Below are 14,323 nucleotides of genomic sequence, written 5' to 3'. Positions count from 1 at the left end.
ATAGTCCCGCTTTTAGTCATGAAATCCCGGGTCAATGGTCTCTTATCTGTAATAATCTGTGGGCACAACATTGGGCAATAATAAAACATTTCGTCTACATCTGATAATATCAGATGACAAAAAGTGATCTACACATATACTGGCGGTTTTAAAGAAGTGTGTCTGAAATACTTTTTTGTCCTACCATCCATTTTTGAAAAGTTAAAAAATGTACCATTTCCAGAAGGGTTGCCAAAAGTCCCTATTTTTGCGGGATAGTCCCGCTTTTAGTCATGAAATCCCGGGTCCTCGGGATCGTAATTCCCGCTTTTTTGGATTTTCCAAATTTAATAACTACTTATTTCATATCTAGTTTTAAAGAACATCATTATGTTGAAAATGTATAAAAAAAATCAAACAATTAAGTGGAACTAATATGTATGTATTTCCCATAAGCAAATATTATTTATTCAGAAGAGAGTAATAATCAATCGACTCAGAATAATTAAAAATCATTATGTCCATCTTCTGGCTGGTTGTCCGTGACTGAAATACCCAAGAATTGGAGGCGTTACTCAATGAAGAAACATAGTTGTCAAACTCAACAAGAGCTTGCGAAATCATTGGGAGCTACTCAATCAGCAATTTCAAAATATTTGCAGGAAGCAGGATTCACCCAAAAGCAGGGAAATACGAATTGAAGCTGAAACACGTTGAAAGACGATTTTTTTTGTCTGGAATGCTGCAATACCTGTTAAAAACCACTTAAAATAAAGTGGTTGGGAAGTTTTGCCACATCCGCTTTATAGTCCAAACGTTGCCCCGTCCGATTTATATTTGTTTCGATTGAAGCAGAACACTTTCTCTGGGATACGCTTCACTTTGGAACAGAGTATCCGATATTGGCTTGATTCGATCTTGGCCTCAAAAGATGTGCAGTTATTTTGGCTCGCAATATTTTCCAATATATTTTTTTATTTTTTGTATGGAATATTTCCAAATCAAGTTAAAGTAGCAATTCAATGAACAAAACATGTTACGTATTATTTATACAGAACGACATTTTCTTTAATTTAACTCTATTATAAGATTTACACATTTATTGCGTAAATTTACAATTTGGGAAAAATACAAATATTAAGTGCGAATGGTCAAACATCATTGCAAATGCAAAATTTTACCGTAATCCAATAACAAAATACACAAATGATGCAATACCATTCGCACTTAATAGTGAACTCCGCTCGTGTTAAGATAGTTGAGGTATAATTTATTATCTTTTGTACCGCGTATGTTTTGAAAATCCCGCCATTTTTCATCTATTTTTGAAATTGTCCCGCTTTTTGCAAAAATTTCCAGTTTTCCAATTTTTGCAGAATCTAAAAACACGCATTTTTTTAAAGAAATAATAAATGCACGCTACATAAATAAAATAGTTTTTGCAAAAATAGTATAAAATGTTTTTGATAATTTCTTTAATTTATATTAAATAATAATTTATTGTTAAATTTTCAAATGCTTTTACCATTTATCACACTGTAACGGAAATTTTAAAAAATTTAGTTTACAGAAAAATGTGAACAAAAACAACTTTGACAGTTGCTCGAACCAACAAGCGAATAAATCCTTGTATAATTTTTTTTTTTGAAATTTAAATTTGGTTGGCGGAATTGAAAACTCTCAAATTGCCAGGTTATCCCACGTTGATTTTAGTTCCCAGTCGACCTATATCTTCATATAGGAAGCTGGAACTTTAAATCATTTATTAAAAAGTTAGGTTATGAAAACCAAAAACGATTGCATGTGGACAATGCAAACTTCGAGAAACTGTAACGCGGTACAGTTAGACGACGCCAAACTTTATCCAACGCGAGAGTGAGCCGCAAAACTCTCGAATGCAGCGAAAAAGGGACGGCCTGATTGCCCTTAAGCGATAATGACAATGACGCGCGAGCTCTTTCTCCACCCAGAGCTGAATTACGAATGTTCTATAAATTCGCCTTGTTCACAAGCTTGCGGACGAGTATGAGGATGATTTGTATATGAAGTTTTTATTAGTATGTACAGTAGGGTTGCTCGATTTGTATGGACAAAAATTTGTCGATATTGTGCCATCAATTTTTCGATAGCTTTTGGCATGAGGGAAAAAAATTTCACTACGACATATCAATAAAAAAAATTGGAGGCGCTCAAATTTAAATTACAACTTCATGCAACTAATCAGCTCTTAATTTTTTGCACCTTTTGTTTATAATTGTGAGATTGTCAAAATTTGTTTACTTTTTAAATTTCCCATGGGTGTTGTTTCTATATTTAGCTACGTACTCTATTCAACATTTCGTGCGAAATGCTGTCAAACTACATATAAAATATTTGGAATGAAATATATGCGAAATAATTTCGCAAAAGCAGTATTCTGTTTTTATTGTGGAAAACATGTGAAACACCTTATTTTTCCACACGAAATAACATACGCAGCACTTTTTTCTCACGAAATTTAAACCAACAGCTAGCTGTCAAACAGCATGTAATTCATTCAATACATTTTACCTAAAATCCATGTTAATATAACTATTGGTATTAGGTACATATCTTCTTTGAATTTATTTGAAGGTACATATAGAGTTTTTTATTTTATTTACGTGTGTTTAAATTAAACAAATAAATTATTTACAAATATAAATTTAAGATTAAAGCACAAGGTTAGGTTAGGTTCCATGGGTAGCCACTCTTCAAGCAGCTCACTTGGGTCCATTAAAAACTGATCCCGTTGTGATACCCAGGGGGTAAACATCTTGGTATTAATTATACTCCGTTGTTTCCAGGCTAAACCAACCAGATTCTCTGATGAAAGAGTAGATTCGTCTAAGACTTATCCTTGATAGCTCATCTAAGCATGATAGGAATGGTATTCCGAAGATGCGTTCCCTCAGGTTTATCAGAGCTGGGCATTGGCAGAATAGGTGTGACACCGTCTCATCCTCTTCTTCATTATGGCAGCTCCTACAGTAGTCATTATACCGTAGGCCCAATCTCCTAGCATGTGTCCCAATTATACAGTGTCCTGTAATGAAGGAGACAATTAGCCTTATTTGCTCACGACGAAATTACATAAGTAGATTCGTCCTGCTGGCATCATATACGGGCCAAGTAGACCTCGTTATAACACAGGAAGACTCATTGGTCCACCTGCTTTGTGCAGATTCATATAGTTTCCGCTGAACAACCATCTTGCATATAGCAAGGGAGATACCAGAAAAGGGGTCGATCTCATCATCATCCATCATCGCACCCATTTTGGCCAGTTCGTCAGCTATACAATTACCCTGATTACCATCGTGGCCAGGGACCCATATAAGCGTTATCCTAGAATGTCTCGCTATCTCATTAAGGGATACCCGGCATTCCTCGGTTAACCTAGATGTCGTAAAGACACCCGCTATTCCGTTAACGGCAGCCTTGCTATCGGTAAATATACATATATCACCAGATATTTGATAAAACCTCAGCCAGTTGGATGCACGTTTAATGGCCGTAATTTCCGCCTGAAGAGCCGTACAAAAGCTAGGTAGCCTGAAATAGGATTTAATCCCATAGTTCTCAATAAAGAAACCACCACCGACCCTATTGCCCCTCTTTGAGCCATCAGTAAATACCCTTATGACATCATCAGGGGGTAAGAGTCCGCACTGCCATGAATCCCTATTCGGGATCTTAATATGGAAATGCCTATCGAAAAATGGTTTTGCGATGCAGTAATCGACATTACTATGTAAGTACCCATAGTAGTTCATTATCTTAGAGTGCCCATGATCTTTACCAGACCACGAACATCCAGCATTCAGTCTCACAGCAGAGTTGAGAGCCATTTGTAGCACCATCAAATCAACTGGTAACCAGTTTAGGATAGTAAAAAGTGCCTTAGAAGGGGTAGTCCTTATAACCTGTAATCAGTATCGCAATAGTCCTGAGAACTCGTTCCACAGCCTTACGGTGAGTAGCATTATCCAAGGCGTGCCACCACACCAACACTCCATAGAACAAGATGGGTTTAACAACTGCTTTGAAGATCCAATTGATACCCTTCGGCATAATACCCCAGTTTGCACCAATTGCCTTCTTACAGGAGTAGATGGCTACATAAGCCTTGTTAATCCTGTTTTGAATATTCAAATTCCAGGAGTCTTTTATCTAGAATGATGCCAAGATACTTCGCATTATCTCTAATCTCAAGACTGATTCCATTCAGTCTAGGTGGTCTGAAGTCATCGATCTTATACCTCCTAGTGAAGAGAACCAATTCCGTTTTTTGTGGGTTCACACTAAGTCCACTTGAAATACTCCACTCACTCAGTGTACTTAATGCTGATTCCATACAACTAGATATTGTATCCAGAAATTTACCAGATATAAAAACTGCAACATCGTCAGCATATGCGACTGTCTTGATCCTTCTGTTGTCCATCCTGATCAACAGGGAATTCATAGCCAAATTCCACAGAAGTGGTGATAATACACCACCCTGCGGGGTTCCACGATTGGCCACTTTTAAAACACTTACACCACCTAAAGTAGCACAAATGACTCTATAACCGAGTATCTTTTCGACTAGTCGGCGAACACATAGATCAATTCCCAGTTCATCGCAGATAGGATGGCATCGGGCCTGACATTGTTAAAAGCTCCTTCAATATCGAGAAAGGCAACAAGTGAATACTCCTTATGTATTAGCGACTCCTCAATGGAGCCAACTAGCGAAAGTAGAGCTGTTTCCACAGATCTGCCTTTGGTGTAGGCATGTTGGGATTTAGAGATGAGTTCCGACGGAATGGTCATTCTCAGATATACGTCAATCACCCTTTCTAGGGTTTTCAGCAGGAAGGATGCAAGACTAATTGGCCTATAATCCTTTGGTTTAGTGTGAGCCACCTTACCACCTTTAGGAATGAAGACTACTCTACATCTCGTCCACCATGTAGGGATATAGGTCCATCTAATACACGCTGTGTATATGCTAATGAGCCATGGTACAACTATTTCTTCGTTCTTTGAAGATCAGCAGGAATAATGCCATCCGGCTCAGGAGATTTAAACCCGTTTAAGCTTTTGATTGCCCATTGGATTCTATCCCTGTTTATCGGAACAGAGTTATCACCCGGAGCAGCAGAATCGGCAGCCCCATTCACAGTCTCATCATCGACTGGAAGGCAACCTGGAAAATGAGTATCTAATAGGACCTCAAGTGTTTCTTTACTATTCAGAGTCCATCTACCACAGGGTTTCTGGATATAGCTTGGTACAACCGGTGTAGTTGATAGAATTTTACGTAATCGGTTAGTCTCAGAGGATCCTTCCACGCCGCTACAGAAGTCCCTCCAGGCTTTCCTTTTCGCATTCCTCGTAAGGTTGTTAAAGTGATTCACTGAGGACTTATATTCCGGCCAGTTACCCAGCCTCTTTGCCTCATTGAACAATTTACGACACGTCCTTCTTGCGTGTGCAATCTCAGGGTTCCACCAGGGAGGCTTATTCTTACCCCTGCAGATATTCGGCTTACAGGCCAAATTAGTAGCTGATTGGAACGCTTCTGTAAGTGTCTCAACTGCTACCTCAATATCGTCCCTATTTTCAATAGTGGGCGGGTTTGGTAGAGACCGAGAGAGTACATCACTCTGCAACTCCCAATTGGTCTTTCTCCTATTTAGAATGGTATTATCACTCCTATAAGTTACACTAATATTGAAATCAATATATAGATGATCAGAAAAAGAGCAGTCGCCGGAGACAGCCCAATTATTAATCATACTGTGGTGCTCAGCACTCACAAGTGTTAAGTCTAGTACCTCACTTCTGTTTGAAACAATGAAGGTAGGTTCTGAAACTCTAACTACTTCCAAACTACTATTAAGTATGAAACTGAATAGACTCTGACCTCTTGTGTTGGTGTCGCTGCTACCCCATACAATGTGGTGCGAGTTAGCGTCAGCACAGATAACCAAAGGTATCCTGGACTCATTCGCCTTTTTCACAGCACTACGGAAATCATCGTTTGGTGGATGCTCCCCGTGGTCATGCGCCATGTAGCTGGATATCAGCCATAACAAACAGCCTTCATTAGTTTCCCATGAGACTGCTACTGTATCTTCATTGCTGTAATCAGACAGAATGAAGATTTTCAAAGAGCTTTTAGCCATTATACAGGATCTAATTTTACCTGCACCTTTAGCGAAGTAGAGCTTATAGCCCTTCAGACATAGTCCACAGATGCGATCCTGATGGACCCAAGGTTCCTGGACCATGACTAGCTCCTCCCCGTTCTGAGCAATTCGGAGGAGCAGTGCAGCTGATGCTGCTTTAGAGTGGTGAAGGTTTATCTGTGTCACCCTCACCATGCTCCATTTTTACAATAGTGATGTCGGCGTCCTCCTGGTCAGAATTCAGGAGGGCGTCCTCGTCCACCACCTCATCCATCCGTTCAAAGAATGTACCAACTAGTTCGGAGACTGAGTTGGTATCTTCAGTGTCGGTTGGATCAGTGGCGTCATTGCAATCCATGCCCTCTTCCGAGAGCATGGGCTTTACACCACCTGAGGAGGTATCGCCTTTGTTGTCGCTACGGTTGACACGCAGGATGATCGTACCAAATCCATAGTAAACCTTCCCTTGTGCCTTCCTTAGCGGCCCCAAAGAGTCCTTATTCAGGACAACGATCGCCTTTCTTGAAGAACCCTCAGCGTCCGTAACCTTAACAACTTTCCAGTCTTGAGTTGGAAGCTGTGGGTTACAGCACTGAAGGATCTCCAAGATCTCCTCCGGGCTAGATGGCTCAGCTGGTATTTTAGCTATGGATCTAGACTTTCGGGGTATCTCACTCACAGATACCACCTCAAGCCTAGACCCCGGCCAAATCTCACACAGTGATGCGACGGCAGTCTTTAGTAGCAACGCTGAGCGTTCATCTACGCAAGACATAAGTTTTACGTGACCCTGGTACCAACCAGCGTCATCGCATTGTGGAGGAGTGCCTGGGTTTTCTTTGAGAACTTTCCAAAACACCCCTACCAGTTTTTGCTTCACCATATCCCAATTCAATTGAGATATGGATCCGTCATTGGCACTCCGGTCGATAACCGCCCTGACAAGACTGTCTTTGACAATCTCGCTAAAGGACTTGGCTAACGACCTTTGTGTCGCTTTGGGCCTTTTAGGTCCCGGTTGCTGGCTCTGAACGTTGCCGTTTAGGCCCGTCTTGAGACCAGCAATATAGGCTTTCGCCCAGGAAAGTGAAGCTTGTTGCTGCTTAGTGAGATCCTTGACTTTTTTTAGAGCCAAGTGCCTCAACAAAGCGGTAAGCGGAACGCCTGGTGGTAGCAGCCCTTCTAGCAGGGTTTTTATGCCTGGGGTTAGTTTCAGAGCCGGAATTGGCCAGGGGTGATGCGTCTTCAGGACAGGAGGATTCCTTCACAAGGCCTGAGCGCACAGTTGGCATATGGGAACCATCCGTGAGGGGCGACTTAGTCGCTTCCCCCTTAGAGGCACCCGAAACAGGGGGTTTAGCCGCCTTGGCGACTTGGGCTTTAGCGGCTTTGGAGGTACTTGGAGAGAAGTCCAGAGGTACCTCGTCGCTTAGGTCACTACCACCTATTGCCTTAGATTTTTTACAATCAGCCAATCTGGGTATGCAAGATTGACCTCTTGCGACACCAGTAGCATGCAGACTAGTCTGGCCCGGTGTGATCACCTGACTAGCCAAGATGACTACGCTCTACGATGGGTAGTCATCTTGACGCGATGTAGAGGCTTAAGTGCGATGATTCGTGTTGGCCATGCTGGAGGGGACAGTTTAACTTGAGTTGGCTGTCTCTGGCAGGGTCTCCCATTCCAGAAGGGCTCGCATTGAGCATGATACTAAGAACTACCCTCCCCCCTTTGTCTGATAGCGTCTGTTCTCCTCTGGTTCGGCTATCAGACGCTTTTTCCATCGAACCATTTTCCCCTCATTGAGAGGGGTGGTTAAGGTGGATAGTCCGGCTGGTCCGTAAAGACTCTTTAATGTCCGTCCGAAATCCACCAGCGTCTGTTTCCCATATTGGGCGGCTGGTGGCCTGCGTAAAAAGCCGCTTGATTTAACGGTAAACATTATATATTCTACATATAAAATGGTCAGATTCAGATTGATTCATTTCCAAAACCTATTTTTTATCCTAGGCATATGCATCTTTAAAACCGATCTCCTATTCGATCATCGATGTTAAAATAATAGTGCAAATTCCACTAAAACACAAACAGATAATGCAGAAGAACAAACTGTAAATGGCATTTACTAAATGGCGAATCGTAGAGAGCTGTTGTGAGATTTCATTTGACACACTTCATATTATGTACTATAAATATAATGTAGAATTTACAAAAAAACTAAAGTTGATTTAAGTAAAAAAATTGTTTTATTACATTTGCTTCATCGATGATTTACCAAAAATAAAAACATAAATTTACTTTGTCTTTGTTGATAATTTATAAAAGTTTATAAGTAATTTTAAGAAAAATTTTAGTTGATTTTTCGAACATATAAATCAATTCGATGGAGACAAGAACACCACCCCATTAGCCCTGAGCACGGTCGGAGCATAAGGTAGCGCGGGTCTCCTGAGAGATAGGACCATGAGGAGTATGGACCGTTACAAATGTTGTTAAAATATTCGCCGATGCATCTCAACGTGAGTTGCTGACAAGTTATTCACCCTTATCGTGGTTGGCGTAAACGTCATACGCCTACGACAGTTTCGTACTAGATTAAAGAAACAGTTTACGCCAACCACGATAAGGGTGATTGTCAAAGTGTTGCGGCGAAACCTTTTGCTCTGCTTTGTTTTTATAATGAGTTTTAAATTTTTATTTACATTAAAAAAGTAAAAATATTTAAAACGAAAATATGAAAGAAAATGTAATTGTGTTTAATAGTGAATTTGTATTGATGTAGATGAAGATCCACGCATTGCAAGAAATGAGAAGATCACCGAATCCAGTGGCGACATACAACTCCAAAAATTCCTGGAAACAATAAACATGCCTTCAGTTTTTGTACATTTAAAAGGAAAGTAGAGTTCTATATACATACATATATAATTATCAGTAATGTAGAATACAATAAGTATTTGTTTTATTTTTTAGAATGAGGACCTGTGGAAGCAATGCCACAATTAAGGATGATATTTGAAATTTCACATATAGGAACTCCGACAATTGACACCAATGTTTTGCCACATTTAAACATGGAATAATTATATATATTTTTACGAAATTGTACTTGAATTCAAATATAACGATTTTAACGGCTGATTTAAATTTGCATAATGCTTTCAAATAGCAGTGCCTCTCAAACTGTAACATATCTGTGGGCATTATTAACATTGAATAAAAGCTTTGAGTTGATCATTGATCGTAAGTATGTATGAAATATACGAGTTTTGACCAGTGTTTCGAAGAACTACTAAAAGCAGTCGCATTTTACTAAATAGTTAACTTTTTACAGTCTCATGCTGAAAGAAAAGTAACTAGTTTCAGTTTTTGATCCCATGTTTACTGAAAACAGTTGACTGCGCACACACATTACAGCAGCAAGCAGCAACCGATTTTGTTTTTTTCCAGCAGCCATGTTTCAGTTTTCAACTCTACCGAACTGATTACACGACTTCAGCAGCAAAAACATTTCTGTGTGTGCTGCTTACGCATTGCCAGTTTTGAGTTTTGTTTTTCGTACTACGTAGCGTAACAAAAACTGCTAGCTCGACTGGATAGTCCGACTAGATAGTTTGACTGGTTGGTTAGAATGTGTTGTTGTATACACTTTATGAAGCTAGATTGAATCGTATGATTTTTTGGTTTTTGTGTTTACATATCGCAGAGGAAATTCAAATGATATTATTGTTAATAGAAATAAATAGGAAATTCTTATATTTTATCTTAATTAAGAATACGTCTTATTAAAAAATAAAAAAATAAAAAATAAAAAATAATTTTATGATTTTTGGAATATTTTTCCTAAATGATACATGAACCACGTATACATATAATAAAATTTAATGCTTTATTTTCATTAAAAACTTAAATATCAATTACATATACAGTAGAAATTTATTATTAAATATGAATATGAAAAATATTAATTAACTAGCTAAACCCGGTCCGCGTTGATGTCCCTTAGAAAACATCTGTTTTATATTGCACATCGAATTTAATATATAGTGTCGGACAAAATCGTTGATACAACCTTCAATGTTAATACATGTGGTGGCATTCCGGCTGGTTCCAATGAATTCAAAAATTCAGTAGGATAATCGACGGCTTGTTCTTCGTTCATTTTACTGTGTCAAGTTGTCAAGAAGTTGTTATATGTGAATGCCCAGCATTACAAGAGCATAGACTACTACATCTTGGTAGAGCTCTTTTCCATGATCTGGACTGTCTCAGAGATGTGTCACTAGTAAATATGATCAGATTTATTAGAAGTACCGGTTGGTTCCCACGGGGACCACAGGAATCACATAGTCAACGAAATTAGGGAGGGATACTGTTCTCACCTTATGTATGAATTTTCAGCATAAGGGAATAGTATTTTTAAGGGTACCACAATGGGCCACAAGGCCTCCGAGTGAACTCGCTAAATTGCGAGCAACCCACGTAACCTAACCTAACCTACGGGGCATTTAAATGGAAAATGAAATGTAAAATATGATACCACAGTTCAAGTAAGTCCCTTAAAATTGCAGCAGGAGGAGCTATCTGAAGAGATTGCCAGAGGTTGTGATGATATCGAATGAAGACGAAATTGGAATTCTTCAAGAATATGCGCTTAAGTACATAGCTGGCTACATTCTTAAAAATCACAATCTTGAAGAATTTGAATCTTGCGGAAGTTAGATTTCATGGGTCGATCATGTACCGAAGGGATGCTTGAAAAAACCAAATGAAAGTTTCGTGAAAGAACTCAAAAACCTGGTAGAGAAATTACCCACTGCAAAATTTAAAAAAGCTTCTGATAGATGAAAGCGAAAACGTTAATCGGCTAGAAATAGTAAAAAGTACTTTTCATAAATGTATAGCGTTCGCCATTTGGGTTTTAGGAAAATAATTAAAATCAAACTCTAAATATCCCTTTTATTTTAAAAGTTATTTGATAACAATCACTGTATCTTTATAATTTCCTTATTTTATTACATATATATTTTTAGTTTTTGTGTAAAAGTCCAAATAATGAAAACATACCAACTCATAACTGCAACAAAAAGTAAGTGACACTACATTATAAATTTAATGAGCTGAAAATATTTATTATTTTTGTATTTTTCTTACATATAGATACTACGTGATTTTGATGCCTTTGTGATGTTTTGTTTGGTTTGTATTCACTGCCAAGAAATCTTTACTACAGGTAGGCCTCCATTTACGCGGTTTGTTGGGCCCAAAGAAATAGCGTGTAAATCAAATTCGCGTAAAACGAGGTTCTAATTTAGAAGGAAATGCTTTTGTGGGGCCAATAATTTTTTATTTCGCTTAAAACAATACATCAGTCACATAACAAAAAAGAAATTGGGACCTAAAAATCGCGTTAAATAGAAAACACATACATACATATCGTCACCTTAAATGAAAGCGAACGTAACTACACAAAAATTTTAAATCGAGTTTTTGATTGATTGAACAATTGCCAAGAATACTCTATTATTATTGATTTTATAACGTATCCTGGAAAAACAATAAAAATGTAGTTACGTCCGTTTGCATTTAAGGTGACGATATATACCTTAAACAAACTTATTTTATTTGTACTTCAAGTCTCTTGTGTTTGGTGTTGCCAGAGGTAATGTCGGGTTAAGGAGAAGAAAATTTTGCATGCTGTTTTGTTGTTGGGCAAGAGACTTGCGCAACTAAATTGCCTAGCGTGAAAGGGGTCTTACTTAAAACAAAAGTGAAATAAAAAAATTCAACTAAAAAAATTATTTCTTATCGAAAATTAAGGAAAAAATTTCAATTAAAAAAAAAATATTCTAATACATAAAAGAGATCAAAACATAACAAAAAATTCATAAAAATTAACGAAGTTTTCAAAAGAGAAATCTGTTATTCGCTTGTGTTTTTTTTCATTTCTTTTTGTTTGTCGCATTATATAAAAGTCGCGTATTTGAAAAAATGGTTGCTAATTTGAGTTCGCGTTATATCGAATTCGCAAGCGACATTTTCTAAATTTTTTTTATTGCAAAAATTAAAGTTTTATGGTCCGACTGATGTTTTAGCGTTCTCAGAATATCAAAATTGTTAATAACTTCAAAATTATAGGGGGTAAGATTTTATCGTAAGCCAATGTTTACATTTTACGGTAAACGAATTTTATCGTAAGCGACACATAGTGGTATAGAAAAAAAAGAGAGAAATAAATCTGTAACATCTAAATGGTTAGATTGATTTGAATGAAATTTCACATGCGCAAAGAAGAAGTGTTCTCGAGTTTAAGTTCTGAACGTGGACCTCATTTGCCCACCAGGGCCGCGACCAAGGGTCCTCAAAGTAGGACACCTCGGGTATATTACATTTTTAAAATGATCCTATTTCTTCGTTTGTGTTCCGATTTCAAAAAATTAAAAATATTTAAATTTTTTATTTTGAAGTATAATTTGATGAAGGGTATATAAGATTCGGCACAGCCGAATATAGCTCTCTTACTTGTTTTTTATTCGATTCGAAATTTTCAGGAGATGGTTTGTAAAGAAAAAAAAATTCAAAAATTCCGGGTAAAACTCGGAATTTTTTTTTACTCCAGTCAACTGTAATAAAAAAGCTCCCTAAAATATGTAGTACAAATTTAGATATTTTATTTGCAAATAAATAAGAACAGGCAGATGTATGTGGTTGGAGAAACTTGAAGAACTAACATTAGTGAATGCCACCGGGCGAAGTCGGGGCGGTCAACTAGTTCTATGATAATTTTCATTCAAAATAAATGTAATTTATTTAATAAATATTAATAAAAATCCTAACATTAACCATAGCGATAATTATTTGGACCTGAATAAGTATCTTCTTCTATTTTTTTTATCCTAAATTTTTTTAAAAGTGACAAACAACAGTATTTAAACTTATTTTTTTTCATACAAAATGGTTTATCTACTCATTTTAATATTTATATCGAAAATTTTCTATGACAAAATGGTTTATAATTTATAATTTAAAATATAATATATATTTTAGGGAATTAGTAGAAGCCTATCAATCATATTGTAGATGATCTATTTGTTAAATACTCACTAGTTAGAGAATTAAACAGTCTTTTGCTTTTCCTGAACAATTAGGGTTTTGCAGATGAACAATTTTGGATAAATGCCGTCGATATGCAGTTGTTTTTTTAATGAATCATTTAATTTATTATTTTCTTAATGATCAATATTTTTTAATTAGTTTTAGTTTGCTGTATTCAGTAAAAAGATAACTATTGAGTAATTACAAGTTAATACCAAGTTTTAGCTGGGAAATTAAACAAAAACTATGTGTTATATAACAATTGTTTTAAGGGACTACTGCTAAGACCATTTTCACACTCTGCAATATAGTTGCGCAAGTCTCTTGTGTTTGTTGATGGCAGAGGTAATGTCGGGTTAAGGAGAATAACATTTTATAAAATTTCACATGCGCAAAGAGGAAGTGTTGTCGAGTTAAGTAGGACACCTCGGGTATGTTCAATTTTAAAAATGATCCTATTTTTTCGTTTGTGTTCCGATTTCAAAAAAAATTATGTATATGGAATCTTCTTCGTCGAGCTCTACATAAAACCTCGTCGTAGATATCAATTATCTCTTATAGCTTAGGAGATATTCGCATTTGAAAATTAAATGTTCAACATTTTTACCCACCCTACTCCAGTTTTTTGATGACCGCGGTTCCAAAAATTTCCCGATTTTCTCCATTTTTCTTTTATAAGTTTAGCAACAAATATATATATCAAATAAAGAATTGTTTAAAAATCATGACTGGGTAAAAAGTTACATGCATTTTAATTTAAAAAATTAAAAAAGGAGATTTTTTGCTTTTTTTTGGGAAAAAAGTACTTTTATTCTTTTTAAGTTATCTAAAAAATTTCTAAGAGGATGTATAATTAATTTGTACTTTTTGAAAAACTAATTTTACATCAAATATTTTAAATGAAAAAAAAAATGATAATTTTTGATAACGAGGGGACCAGGTCCATTCAAAAAACGCCTATTTTTATGTAAAATTCAACTTTAGGGCAAAAATTCTCAAATCGCATAGTCGATATCAAAATATAGAAACCTATTTTCCTAATTATTTTGTA

Source organism: Calliphora vicina, chromosome 3 (assembly GCF_958450345.1).
Source record: "Calliphora vicina chromosome 3, idCalVici1.1, whole genome shotgun sequence".
Classification (NCBI taxonomy): domain Eukaryota; kingdom Metazoa; phylum Arthropoda; class Insecta; order Diptera; family Calliphoridae; genus Calliphora; species Calliphora vicina.
This window is presented reverse-complemented; position numbering follows the sequence as displayed.